The sequence below is a fragment of the Haliotis rubra genome, unplaced genomic scaffold (assembly GCF_003918875.1).
Source record: "Haliotis rubra isolate DU_JTF1 unplaced genomic scaffold, ASM391887v1 Scf68, whole genome shotgun sequence".
Taxonomy (NCBI): Eukaryota; Metazoa; Mollusca; class Gastropoda; order Lepetellida; family Haliotidae; genus Haliotis; species Haliotis rubra.
Window position 1 is genome coordinate 700,712 of NW_025767390.1, and position 15,559 is coordinate 716,270.

Sequence of the window (15,559 nt, forward strand, 5' to 3'; positions counted from 1 at the left end):
CAACATAAGACTTGATACAGATCTACAGCAGAGCCAATAAAGAATATAGTTTTATCCCTACGCCTGAGGTACAATGATTATGAAAATGATTTACTGCCACAGAATAATTGTAATCCGAAGTTTTTCCGAGTCGGTTGCTGTCTGAGGAGGAATTTCATCATCTTCGACTGTCCGGGGAAACATGTCGCCATTTTGTATAACAGTGAGTGAGTTAAGTTTTACGCCGCTTTTAGCAATATTCCAGCAATATCACGGCGGTGGACATCAGACATAAGCTCTGGGTCTTCGGGGTTGGGGGTAAGGGTGTAACGTAGTGGTTAAAGCGTTCGCTTGTGTCGCCGCTCGTCACGCCTGGTTTGATTCCCCACATGGGTACAATTAGTCTGTCTCACAGTCCCTGAACCACATTAATTTCCGTACTGCCAAGCCCTAAATAAAGCAATTCTAGATTTCCTCAGGTTCAGGTTCTGAATCTCTGGTCTCCCTAGGGCTCCTTTTCAATATAAATGGGCTTGTTTGTTACTATCAAAATTATATATATTCAGAGACTAAGCCTTAGTCTAGGGTACAATGTGTGAAGCTCATTTCTGGTGTCCCCGGCCGTGATATTGTTTGAATATTGTTAAAAACGGCGTAAAACTAAGCCCACTCACTCTCTCACAATAGAATGACGATATAATATGACAATAGATCACCGATCCTTTATCCAGTAGATTGTCCACAGCTTGGACAAGTGCTTCGAACAAGATTTCGATTCCAAAGTGTCGTCAACAGTCAGTCAGTTTCAGTATTCATTTCCCAAAATCAGGAAATATATTATCGTCGACTCACGAAATGTCCAGTAGATTAGCTGATAACAGAAACAGTCCATTGAGACGTTACAGAGAATAGAGTAGAATAGAATAGCTTTTGATTGATTTCCTACTGCTTTTATTGATCTCTGGACAAAACCACGCCCGAGTGTTATTGATGTCCAGCCCAAACAACGCCATGTCCACTTCGTGAACGGACGACACGCTAACATAATTTCATTCATACAATGAATCTGTGATTGTAGAAAAACAATATTATGAAAAGCTATTTATCGATCATTGGTTCATAGTGATATTGCTGTAAATAAACCAAACATTTATCACAAAACGTAAGAGTGTTATAAACCCAGTATATGACCGTAACATGATATCTGTATAAACCGTAATTATCAATTGATAAGAATCCTCCGGTGTTAAAACGTAAAATTATTATTTGATTGATATAGTGAAATCAAAACCTCACAAAAACATATTAATCATCAGCTGGGGTAATATTCAGGAATTATTTTCAGCTTCATCAACATCAGCTTGTGGAAGGTGCATAAAAATCGTTTTCTTTTAATTTTATGTAACGCATATTACCGTCCCCTGTTCGGAGCGCGACAACTGACGGATGAGATGAAATATACAATGATGGCCCCATTCAAATTCAAATTTAATGCGTGCACTAGCTTCTTGTGCAATGACGTCGGGCAATAAGCATTGTATTGGATGCCGTTCGTATCAGCCAGTTCATAGAAATGGAGGGTTTCCGGTGGGCTTTGTGAGACTCCCTTATTACGGGCCCACATGGCCCCCAGCTGAATAAGTACATCGCCTATAGCATGTACATTGCTAGAAATAAACATCGCGTCCCGGCGTTTAACACTGAACGGGAGGTGGCGGTGAGGTGTCGATTTCAGTTCAGGCGTTGTAAATGAGATTTGAAATAATTACGATTGATTATAGGTGTATGGTGGCACTGGGAGCTGGGTGGGCTCGGATCGATTGACAGTTCTGGAAAGTTTGTTTCGGGTCGTAAATGTCCTGCACAATCTTTAATTCAGAATAATATGGTCTCGACTAATTCACGTTAATGATTTTACAACACTGGTTCGCGTAGCCAGACTTCCTAATTGAACTGGGATATTTCTGGTATACCGACTGCGGCGTGAAACAACAACAGCTACAGCAACGTGGTACAGAGCGGCTTCATCATGGCATCTGCATTCGAAAACAGCATATAAACATCGATACAAATGGATCAATATATCATAAATTATGTAGTGATTAAGCCAAGGCTGTTCGATGGGACTTAAACTGTTAAGCAACACTATGTGAAATATTACAACTTTTGACTCATTATTGAATGATCTATTGAATAAATGATTGTTAAACATAATCTGACTATAATTAAACAACAAAACTTGATACAGAGGAGGTGGGGGACGGAATGGTCGGAGGGGTGGAGGGTGATGGTGTGAGGGGTTGTGGGGTGGGATAGTAACGGCTGTTATCTCAAGGTAGTAACAAAATGGGTTTTTATTTTCGTCACGGAAACAGCCACACAATCAACCAATGTTGTCAGTAAATCACCAGACATATACACTTTCCTGAACATTCCTTTCGGCGTTCCCAATGACATCGCATCGTTATGTGTCTACACCACTCTTGGTGAGTGTTCTCCAAAGAGTTTGAAACTTGCAATCTTGCCTCTGGATGTTGTCGACTTGTGGCAACATGGCGTGGTTTCGAGACTCTTAACAGATTGCAAAGGGGCGTTAAGCAAGTCTAGGAGTGTTACCAGCCAGGCCTGAGCATGGCAAGTCGCCGAGCTCTGTCAACAGATATAATACTGCGTTCAAACACAAAACGCGCGCCAATGCCGAGTTCTTGGTATCACGTGACCAGCTTCTCTTGTGTGCTTCCGTTAGACGTGCGTTAAAGGCACACTCCGACATAAACATAAACGTCAGAATTGAGGGTGTTCTTGAGAATTAGATATCCGTCAGTTCCAAATACATGTTCAGGGTGTCAAATAAGCTCAATGAATTTCAGAGCTTCAAATAATCAATAACTCACACGAGTGTAGAGAACACGCGTATAATGGTCATGGACATTGTAAAAGCAAAACGTTAGCGGCAATTTTCTTTCGCACTAGATTTCTGCGCGTACTCAAACATTTGTGAAACATATATGACGTCATGCTGGAATACTATGGCTTCATGATACAATGAGATTCATAACATGAACTATGTATTCACTCGGTCATGAACATTCATATTCCACACGATGTATTCACTGGGTTGGAAACATGCATATCCAACACCATGTATTCACTACAGTTCATGGCCAGAAATATCCCACACCATGTATTCACTTGGTCTTGAACACACATATCCGACACCATGTATTCACTAGATCACGAACATATATATCCCACGCCATGTATTCACTAGATCTTGAACATACATACCCCACGCCATGTATTCACTAGATCATGAACATATTACATACCCCACGCCATGTATTCACTAGATCATGAACATATTACATATCCCACGCCATGTATTCACTAGATCTTGAACATACATATCCCACGTCATGTATTCACTAGCTCATGAACATATTACATATCCCACGCCATGTATTCACTAGATCTTGAACATACATACCCCACGCCATGTATTCACTAGATCATGAACATATTACATATCTCACGCCATCTATTCACTAGATCTTGAACATACATATCCCACGCCATGTATTCACTAGATCTTGAACATATTACATATCCCACGCCATGTATTCACTAGATCTTGAACATACATACCCCACGCCATGTATTCACTAGATCTTGAACATATTACATATCCCACGCCATGTATTCACTAGATCTTGAACATACATATCCCACGCCATGTATTCACTAGATCATGAACATATTACATATCCAACGCCATGTATTCACTAGATCTTGAACATACATATCCCACGTCATGTATTCACTAGCTCATGAACATATTACATATCCCACACCATGAATTCACTAGATCAAGAACATACATATCCCACGCCATGAATTCACTAGATCTTGAACACACATATCCATCACCATGAATTCACTAGATCAAGAACATACATATCCCACACCATGAATTCACTAGATCTTGAACACACATATCCGACACCATGTATTCACTAGGTCAAGAACATATATATCCCACGCCATGTATTCACTAGATCATGAACATACATACCCCACGCCATGTATTCACTAGATCATGAACATATTACATACCCCACGCCATGTATTCACTAGATCATGAACATATTACATATCCCACGCCATGTATTCACTAGATCTTGAACATATATATCCGACACCATGTATTCACTAGATCTTGAACATATTACATATCCCACGCCATGAATTCACTAGATCTTGAACATACATACCCCACGCCATGTATTCACTAGATCTTGAACATACATAGCCCACGCCATGAATTTACTAGATCTTGAACATACATACCCCACGCCGTGTATTCACTAGATCATGAACATATTACATATCCCACGCCATGTATTCACTAGATCTTGAACATACATACCCCACGCCATGTATTCACTAGATCATGAACATATTACATATCCCACGCCATGTATTCACTAGATCTTGAACATACATATCCCACGTCATGTATTCACTAGCTCATGAACATATTACATATCCCACACTATGTATTCACTAGATCTTGAACATATTACATATCCCACGCCATGAATTTACTAGATCTTGAACATACATATCCCACACCATGAATTCACTAGATCAAGAACATACATATCCCACGCCATGAATTCACTAGATCTTGAACACACATATCCCACACCATGAATTCACTAGATCAAGAACATACATATCCCACGCCATGAATTCACTAGATCTTGAACACACATATCCCACACCATGTATTCACTAGATCAAGAACATACATATCCCACGCCATGAATTCACTAGATCTTGAACATATATATCCGACACCATGTATTCACTAGATCTTGAACATATTACATATCCCACGCCATGAATTCACTAGATCTTGAACATACATAGCCCACGCCATGTATTCACTAGATCTTGAACATACATAGCCCACGCCATGAATTTACTAGATCTTGAACATACATAGCCCACGCCATGTATTCACTAGATCTTGAACATACATACCCCACGCCATGAATTTACTAGATCTTGAACATACATACCCCACGCCATGTATTCACTAGATCTTGAACATACATAGCCCACGCCATGAATTCACTAGATCTTGAACATACATAGCCCACGCCATGTATTCACTAGATCTTGAACATACATAGCCCACGCCATGAATTTACTAGATCTTGAACATACATACCCCACGCCATGTAGTCACTAGATCTTGAACATACATAGCCCACGCCATGAATTTACTAGATCTTGAACATACATAGCCCACGCCATGAATTTACTAGATCTTGAACATACATACCCCACGCCATGTATTCACTAGATCTTGAACATACATAGCCCACGCCATGAATTTACTAGATCTTGAACATACATAGCCCACGCCATGAATTTACTAGATCTTGAACATACATACCCCACGCCATGTATTCACTAGATCTTGAACATACATAGCCCACGCCATGTATTCACTAGATCTTGAACATATTACATATCCCTTGACGCCATAGCCCACGCCATTCATTAGATCTTGAACATACATAGCCCACGCCATGAATTTACTAGATCTTGAACATACATAGCCCACGCCATGTATTCACTAGATCTTGAACATATTACATATCCCACGCCATGAATTCACTAGATCTTGAACATACATAGCCCACGCCATGAATTTACTATAGCCCCCCACGCCATGTATTCACTAGATCTTGAACATATTACATATCCACTAGATCTTGAACATATGAATTCACGCCATGAATTCACTAGATCTTGAACATACATAGCCCACGCCATGAATTTACTAGATCTTGAACATACATACCCCACGCCATGTATTCACTAGATCTTGAACATACATAGCCCACGCCATGTATTCACTAGGTCAAGAACATACATATTCCACTCCATGTATTCACTAGCTCATGAACATATTACTTATCCCACGCCATGTATTCACTGTAGATCATGGACAAACATCTCCCACATCATGTATTCACTAGGTAATGAACATATATATCCCACGCCATGTATTCAGTAGCTCATGAACATATTACACATCCCACATCATGTATTCACTGTAGATCATGGACAAACATATCCCACATCATGTATTCACTAGGTAATGAACATACATATTCCACACCATGTATTCACTAGATCAAGAACAAACATCTCCCACATCATGTATTCACTAGGTAATGAACATATATATCCCACGCCATGTATTCACAAGGTCATCAGCCCACATATCCCAAACCACGAATATACACATTCCTCATATTGAATTCCAAATGTGTTCAGACAAATACTGTGAATGGTGGGTGCTACCAGTAGGGCAGGTTATGTTTGAACCATGGAAAGGCCTGGTATCATCTCTGATTTTACTGATCCATTCATAAAAAATTTCAACAACAAAACGGAATTTGTTTATGAGAATATTCAGTATTCATTTACTCTAACGTTCTGTTCATTAACTAGGCCAAAATAAATACCACATTTTGTGTTGAGACCACCTCAAAAGATTCCTTCAAAGGCCATGTGATGTGTAGATTCATTCATTCGTTCTAGTGGCATAAAGGCACCAATATCTCCTGATATAGGGCAAGTCAACACACACCAACGTCCTTGCAACGGCCTCCTCACACTAACTGCCTGTGCGACATCCCCATTCATACTTCATATACATGTACGGTATGGACAGATATCATAAGTGATTGAATCTTGAACACATGCAGACTCTTATATGTGAGTCAATATTCAAGCAGGACTCCATTCTTTTAGGAATATTAATTTATATTGGTAAATATATTTAAACTATAATCGTAGGGTGCCAAAAATCAAGAGAAAATTTGGATTATATCGGGGCTTCAAAAATACATTAAGATCTCTTCTCAGATCAATTTATTTTGAAGGGGTATCTCATTTCCAAAATAGTTTAAATCGACGTTACCGTGACCGTATTGTAGACGTTGATGTTGACGTTGAGTCTGGGTATGAATGTCAGGTTCGACTTGAATATGTAGTTGTAATATATCATTTCTGAAGATAACAACATGACACGAACATTAAAGCGTCATTTAGGGATTGTGATAGCGTTTGATATCCCAAATAGAAAACACAAATTTAGATTTGGCTGCAGTGCGCTTTTTAGAGTTTTCTTTATGCCAGTTCTTCAATTCGGATTACCATTGTGATTGTATATTAGCATTTCAAAGCTGAAAAATAATATTCTAACCACTGGGAGCTCAGAACGGTTCAACTATACAGGTGATATCGACCCTGCGATATACGTAAATATTTAGTTTCAACACTCCTACATCCCTAAATGTATTTGAAAATATTAAGAACAAACATTGACACAAACAAAACCAATAACGTAATCGATACGAAGCTAATTTCTTTAAGTGGTATATAACAATTTCAGTTTCTGTATCCTCTTCCTACGCTCTTCTCTTCAACGCGGATATCAACGTCAATAAAGTATCCATTGTGGGCGAGCCTGCTCGACTGCAGTAGGCATGGAGGTTGTTGGGCGGGAGTCGCTGATTCATGTGGTTCGGATAACCAACGGTAGAGGGAGCTTTGCCAAGTCACGGATTTCCTCGGAAGTGATTCAGATGTTGCATCAGACGGAAGGTTCTGGTCGTGCTGAAATACAAAGCACCTCCTCATCACGGCCATGTTGCAGGCAATCGTGACTTTCTCGCAACGTTTCCAATTTCGTTCATGTTACGATTTGCTTCCTAATATAAGCGGATGAAGGAGTGAATTTGCTTTTGCACCGTTTACGATATTTATGTGTAAGTGAGAGACTATGATAGCGAACGGATCCAGGATAGTTATTGGAACAGACTATAGATATAACATCTACGTCCTGGTGTTTAATGATGGGATTTATAGTATCTATTATATATCCATACGATACATAATGATGAAGGAATATACAAACAAACACACACACACACACACACACACACACACACACACACACACACACACACACGCACACGCACACGCACACGCACACACATACCCACATACATATATATTCGACTATGGTCCAGACTATCCAGTACTGACTGACTGAGTTTATTTTTACGCCGCTTTTAGCAATATTCCAGCAATATCACGGCGGGAGACACCAGAAATAGGCTTCACACATTGTGCCCATGTGGGGAATCGAACCCGGGTCTTCGGCGTGACGAGCCAACGCTTTAACCACTAGGCTACCCCACCGCCCCGACTATCCAGTAAATGACATCATGAGCATCAGAGCCAAAACACTCGGAGCAGATTCTGAGCAGCATGTCAGAGTGAGTGAGTGAGTGGATTTAGTTTTACGCCACACTCAGCAATATCCCCGCTATATGGCGGCTGTCTGTAAATAATCGAGTCTGGACCAGACAATCCAGTGATCAACAACACGAGCATCGATCTGCGCAATTGGGAACCGATGACATATGTCACCCAAGTCAGCGAGCCTGATCACCCGATCATGTTAGTCGCCTCTTACGACAAGCATGGGTTACTGAAGATCAATTCTAACCTGGATCTTCACGGGCCGCAGCATGTTAGAAACCTATCTTGCTAAATGCAGAAAACGAGTTGCGGGGACTGTAATAAGCAATAAAAACCTATCTCTACCGTTATAAATGTCATCTACCTGTATTGACTATCATTTTCGCTCAGATTCACTAAGTCCTAGGAAACACAGGGGCGTGTCACGCTTAGAAACAGCGTTAGAAAGACATATAGGTATATAGACCCTACCCTAGAAAGAAGGCCTTCTATATAGTACTAGTGTAGGGTCTATGTACCTATATGTCTTTCTAACGCTGTTTCTAAGCGTGACACGACCCTGTGCTAGGAAACACATGGTTATCACTTATGTGGATCGGATGGGTACAATGACATCTTTTCACGATTTCAAATACTGACACTGCTTGCATATTTTGCTATTGTGATGATGGTAACTATTGTAGACTGCGGCATTACACAACATACATTCACTCTATCCAACGCAGAAGTCACTCCAACCACTCCCCCGTAATTAAGTATTCAAGGAGACTTTATTGGCTGTTGATGTTAAACGTCGTCATCTACGGCACTCATTGAGTGAGTGACTTTAGTTTTACGTCGCTTTTAGCAATACTCCAGCAAAATCACGGCGGGGGACACCAGAAATATGCTTCACACATTGTACTCATGTGGGGAATCGAACCCAGGTCTTCGGCGTGACGAGCGAACACCTTAACCACTGGGCTCGTATCACGAAATGTTTTGAGGTTAGCAAAAGAACACAGGGCACATGTTTATTGTTTTGCTAGACGCGTTCTATAGCAAGATGTATGTGTGACGTATACAGGGTGGGGATTCCATTGTGATGTATCCGTACCACGTGATACTTTATGTCCTACAGTCGATGACTACCTTTAATCATTTGCCATTTGAATCTATCCGTGTTGTATTACACTGTTTCGAGATTAATAACTGTTTCGCGAATGAGCTTTACCAGAGCATCACACTAACAACTAAATGTCAAAGGATAAATTCCTACTTGCGATCCTATTTTGCCTTTAACTCTGTCACAAAATACCAAACATAGAATTAAAATTCTCGAATTGCCATGCCCACTCTTTCAACAAGAGATGTGTAATTGTTGTTATTATATTACATGGTTTCTTATGAGTGATTGCGCAGGTAGGTGAGGTCGTCAATTTCCAGAATTACATATTAGGTCAGACTGTGAATACTAAATATCATAAACACGTGTATCCAAAAGCATCGATAATTATTAAAACTGACTGACTGAGTTTGGTTTTACGCCGCTTTTAGCAATATTCCAGCAATATCACGGCAGGGGACACCAGAAATGGGCTTCACACATTGTACCCATGTGGGGATTCGAACCGGGTCTTCGGCGTGACGAGCCAACGCTTTAACCACTAGACTACCCCACCGCCCTTATTAAAACTGACCAAGCAGTGATACTATGTTGTTCACTCATCACATTCTGGGACATGGGGGCTCAGACGTCCAAAGGTCCGTAATTCGATGAGAAGAGTTGCTTCCCTTTGCTGTCCAGGATCCTCTCCTCCTCGTTCGAATCCACGATTCATCAGGATTATGTCAATATGTTCTTGTTCGTGGTTGTGGTCGTGGTTTATTTTTATATGGAAAATATATTGTGCCCGGAAGGTTTAACCAAATAAGTAGATTTCTCGATGGGTAATGAATCTTTATGAAAATATTCTGTGTCGCACATAAAATCAAAACACAAAATGCGGCTTTAAAGTGATTCTTTAATCTGACTCGGAGATAGCTAAAGTGTTACATTACCAGTCCTGTTTATACAAGATCACACAATCATGCATAAACAGGCAACAGAGATGAAAGTAAACATCAGTAAAATATGAAGGTAAACACAATCGTCTCTATATCCAACATGTCAATAACATGTAGTTTTATGCGTATCTGATGTCACCATCGATCGGAGTCCATGAAAAACGCGGTAAACTTTACCAACTGTTGCCGAAGATAAAAAACGAAATAAAAAGCCCAAAATAATCTGTGCATATGTATATATATACACGTTTGTCTCATATATTTTTAACACAAGCACGTCTACGACTACTCTACTTCTTGATATTTGTTACGGCCATAGTAGGTACATGCTTGTCCAATGAAATTCATTCATTTGATCACGTGATTACGCTTCGTGGACGATTGCGTGCTGCACGTGCAAAAGATGTTATGCACCTGTTGAGCTGTAGCCTACTTTGCATTAGATTCAGAACGAGATATCAACTCTAGGCTACCGAATGTGCACAGGTTAACACTCACAAGTGTGTCAAGTATACACATACCATTGTAGATCTTCTAGCTGATATTTATAGCAACCATATACATTTTTCTTAAATATTATTTGCTAGAGGGTGTGTCATAAACTGGCTGTAGTTTGTAATTCTCATTTACAGTGTCAAGTGTACTTAAGTCATGAGAGAGGACAAAAAGTGTAGATTGCTACTATTATCATAGTTGTAACAGAAGCAACAACAGCAACAACAGCAGCAATAGTAGCAGTAGCAGTAGTAGTAGTTGTAGCAGTAGTAGTAAGATTTACTACTGCTGCTATAGAGTTGTAGCAGAAGAAGTAGTAGTAGTAGCAGCAGTAGTAGTAGTAGTAGTAGTAGTAGTAGTAGTAGTGGTAGTTGTTGTTGCTGTTGTTGTTGTTGTTGTTGTTGTGGCGGTGGCGGTGGTTGCAGTTTGTTTAACGCCGCACTCAACAATATTTCAGCTCTGTGTGTGTGTGTGTGTGTGTGAGAGAGAGAGAGAGAGAGGGGGGGGGGATTGGTGGTTTTAACGTCTGTATATTTGACACCCGATATTTCATCCAGGATAACTGTTTAACATAGACATTTCTATAGGAAAGTATCTATTCAAACACCATTCGGGGCATCAAAAGGACAGGCGATATCATACCTGTACGTGGGCAAACACCACGTTCATAAAGCCCACATACCATGTTGACACGGTTTGTGGGAGCCTTCGGTTCGGCCCTGGTATACTATCGACTTCTTGGAAGGTTGTTCAGACTCATTGAGGATATTGGGAGATGTTTAATATGCTGATGTTTACAATACCGTGTGAATACTGTCACTGTAGCTCACCTGAAAGCTTCTCAATCAAGACGAGGTTTCCTTCTATTTTCAATAGACTTGGGTAGGTCTCATTTCAAATAGGTCAATCTTAGGGAGTTGCTATCTCGTACTGTTTACAATGTTTTTCCATAGGATAGCTCTTGTTTTCAATTGGCCAAGAGAAGGGTAAATCATATTTCCAGTAGATCAAAACTAGGGTAGATCATATTTGCAATAGGCCAAGACTAGGATAGCTCATATTTCCAATAGGCCAAGACTAGGATAGCTCATATTTCCAATAGGCCAAGACTAGGATAGCTCATATTTCCAATAGGCCAAGACTAGGATAGCTCATATTTCCAATAGGCCAAGACTAGGATAGCTCATATTTCCAATAGGCCAAGATTAGGATAGCTCATATTTCTCATATTTCCAATAGGCCAAGACTAGGATGGCTCATATTTCCAATAGGCCAAGACTAGGATAGCTCATATTTCCAATAGGCCGAGACTAGGGTCGATCACATTTCCAATAGGCCAAGACTAGGATAGCTCATATTTCCAATAGGCCAAGACTAGACCCCATCTGCCTTCACCACGATGTAGCATGTTGTCAACCACTACTCTATTAGTAGAAACCATCCATGGTAGAACTTAAAAAAACGTCAGTGGCATAAACCAGCATTAATTCCAAAAGCCTAAGTATATTGCAAAACAGACCAAAACATATATAGCATCAAACAGCGAGTCTGTCTCAACTAGATCAGTGTGTTGTACGTTAAGCAAGATGCAGTTTTTATATATATGTATGAACAGCTCGTATAGGTAAAATGCTGTATACCATCGAATACATATATAAACACTAGTGTTGGGAATTGGTTAAAATCTCATAATTGATGATTGGTTCATTACCACCGATCAATCATCGAAAATAATTGGTTAGCGTCATTTATGAAATTTGTTAATGCACACAAAAATAAGGAAAAAAACATGGTTATTTTGGGGGCGTTTTTGGCAAAATTTCACATCTTTAAAGGATGACTAGTATGTTAGGAACATAAATTTCTTGGTGTCTTTAAGATGAATTCAATCACGACTTGGAACAAGCTTGTAGTGCTTATGAAATGTAATAGATAAAACCAACCTTGTGAAAAATATTGTTGATGAAAACAAGTGTTCCAGAATTGTTTGTGTTCGATTATGAGAAATCATGATCGATTGCTTGGTCGTTTAGTCACTGCGACCAATCTTCGATTATTTCAATTAATCGGACCACCACTAATAAACACCCACACACCCGTGTCAGCGCAGTTGTATCCATATATGGCTCTCTTAATGGCTATATATCTGTGTAGTAGACGCGCCATATGAATGAAATGCTTCATTGTGTAGACCACGTCCATGCATAGCCGTCTTTAGAAAGACACCCATTCTCTGATCCGAGCCATCAAGGAGCGATAGTGTGGTCACGGTTCGAGTTGCAGACTTGACAAGTCACCTCTGTACACAATATCACTGTAACCTCAACGGACGTATAGTTTATATGACTTTGCAAGTTATGCATATTCTATTGCTCTAACGAGCCCGACATTCGAGTTCGTTTACTTCACATTGGTGAGCCTCGCGTCATTGGTCATACATGTTAGCTCATTGAAGTGAAAACGCCATACGAGTGAATATTTTTGTTTCTATATATTTTTTCATTACTGACATATTTAATAAGGTCGGATGCATTACTGTGAAGTACTTATTCACCCATTTTGATTTGTTTTATTTGAACCATATACACATACAATTTCATTTTACTGTACTTTATTTAATTGTAAGCATTTTCTTGTTTTTTTTCTTGTACCGTACGTTTGTTGAAGAATGTGCGATTTGAATCTATTATCGTTTGTTAAACAACTTTTAGCCTAAGTTGAATAAAATTCTGAGATATAAATTTTCAATTGGCAACGTAAAATTATGAGGATTTGCAGTCATGATTAATTTCACTTTATTCAATTTAACATAATGTTTTTATATTTAGAGTGAAATTCATCGGTACGTTTTAACTGCAAACAGACTATAACTTCACTAATGCTCCGTTTTTAAATGTACCAACGGTCAATTGAAAATGTAAATATATCCTTCAGCAAATTCCAATGCAATAAAAACCAATAAAATGCTTACAAAATGCAACACAATGAAATTATGAGAAAACTTTAGTAACATCGATTGGGATTTCAAGCGGAACTCTATTTTCTCAGAGAAACCATGAAAGATGGTACTGAAACATTCGTTGACTCATAACCCAATGAAGGTCCGGGTTAGAATATTGATCTTCAGTAACCCATGCTTGTCGTAATAGGCGACTAACGGGATCGGGTGGTCAGGCTCGCTGGCTTGGTTGACACATGTCATCGGTTCCCAAATGCGCAGATCGATGCCCATACTGTTGATCACTGGATTGTCTGGTCCAGACTCGATTATTTACAGACCGCTGCAATATAGCTGGAATATTGCTGAGTGCGGCGTAAAACTACACTCACTCACTCGTTGACTCATAATTCTGTCGCACAGTCTCCACAACCACAGTATTTCTCCCCTCTGCCAAGCCCTACCTGTAATACTAGAGACCTAAATGAAGCAAGTCTAGATTTCCTCAGGTTTTGAATCTCCCTTCTCACTGGGTCTCCTTTTCAATTTAATTTTTTTTTATTTGTTTCTATCAAAAGACTATATATTCAGACACTAAGCATTAGTTTACAGTCAGCACTTCACCGTTACATTGCACCAAAAGACGTTAAAATATGGTACTTGTTGGTCCCTGCCTAGCGCTCGGCATTAATGGGTACAACAAGGACTGGTCGGCTCGGAGTCAGTATAATGTGTCTGAGTGGGGTATTCATGCTTCACTGCGGCATGGTATCTCAGTGAGCTAGCACTATAAAACCAGCTTAAGTCTGGGCTAGTACAAGCAGCCGCACCTACACATACACATGCATGCACGTCGTCATATGAGCGAAATATTCTCCAGCACGACGTTAAACCCAATTTCACCTCACCTCACCGTTACATTGCATGAGTGAGCGGTTGAGTTTAGTTTTACGCCGCTTTTCACAACATTCCAGCAATATCACGGCGGGGGACACCAGAAATGGGCTTCACACATTGTACCCATACATTGCACGAATGTCGGGTCAGCACATTGTAACAAGCTGCGACACTTCCCTGGGTGACGCTGAAGGTCAGGGAGGGGTGGTGGGAAGGGAGGCTAAGGGGGAAGGGGTCATGTAACCTCGGGGATCATCACCGTGGGTACAGCAACTACCTGCTCCGTGCTTGGCCATACACTCGTCAGGTAATCGGGGGTCTCAGGCTGATTGTGTTACCGGTCGCAGTGTTTGCCTGTGCATGGGGATCACCCCGAGCTGCTAGCTTTACCTACAAACTTGTCACCTGAGCGGTAAAGCTGCGTATGTCTATGTACACGCTTTGTAGGCTTTGCCTGTTTATTTATTTACATATTCCCTGTTTAGATAGCCTATTTTCATATACTTGTCCCCGGTGGATTTTCGGTAGTATACAATCTTGTTGAGTTCGTCTTGTCCTGGTCCCTTGATGTTAACGCTCGCTGTCAGCTATACTTTACAAGTGTCGGTTAATTGTCATGGGTCATGTGCAACTATGGGAACACTTTGAGTGTTCCTCTCTGGGTCAGAACATGCTTGTGTAACATGGCAAATCATATTTACATACATTTGAAATATTTATCAATTGACTTGACCTTCAAATCGATTCAGATTTTTGCAGTTTAGATTTCGATCGATAGAATTCGTATTACGTCCATGACAGAATGAATACCATTTGCCTTTTTATATGACTATGTTTGCATATGTATTTTGA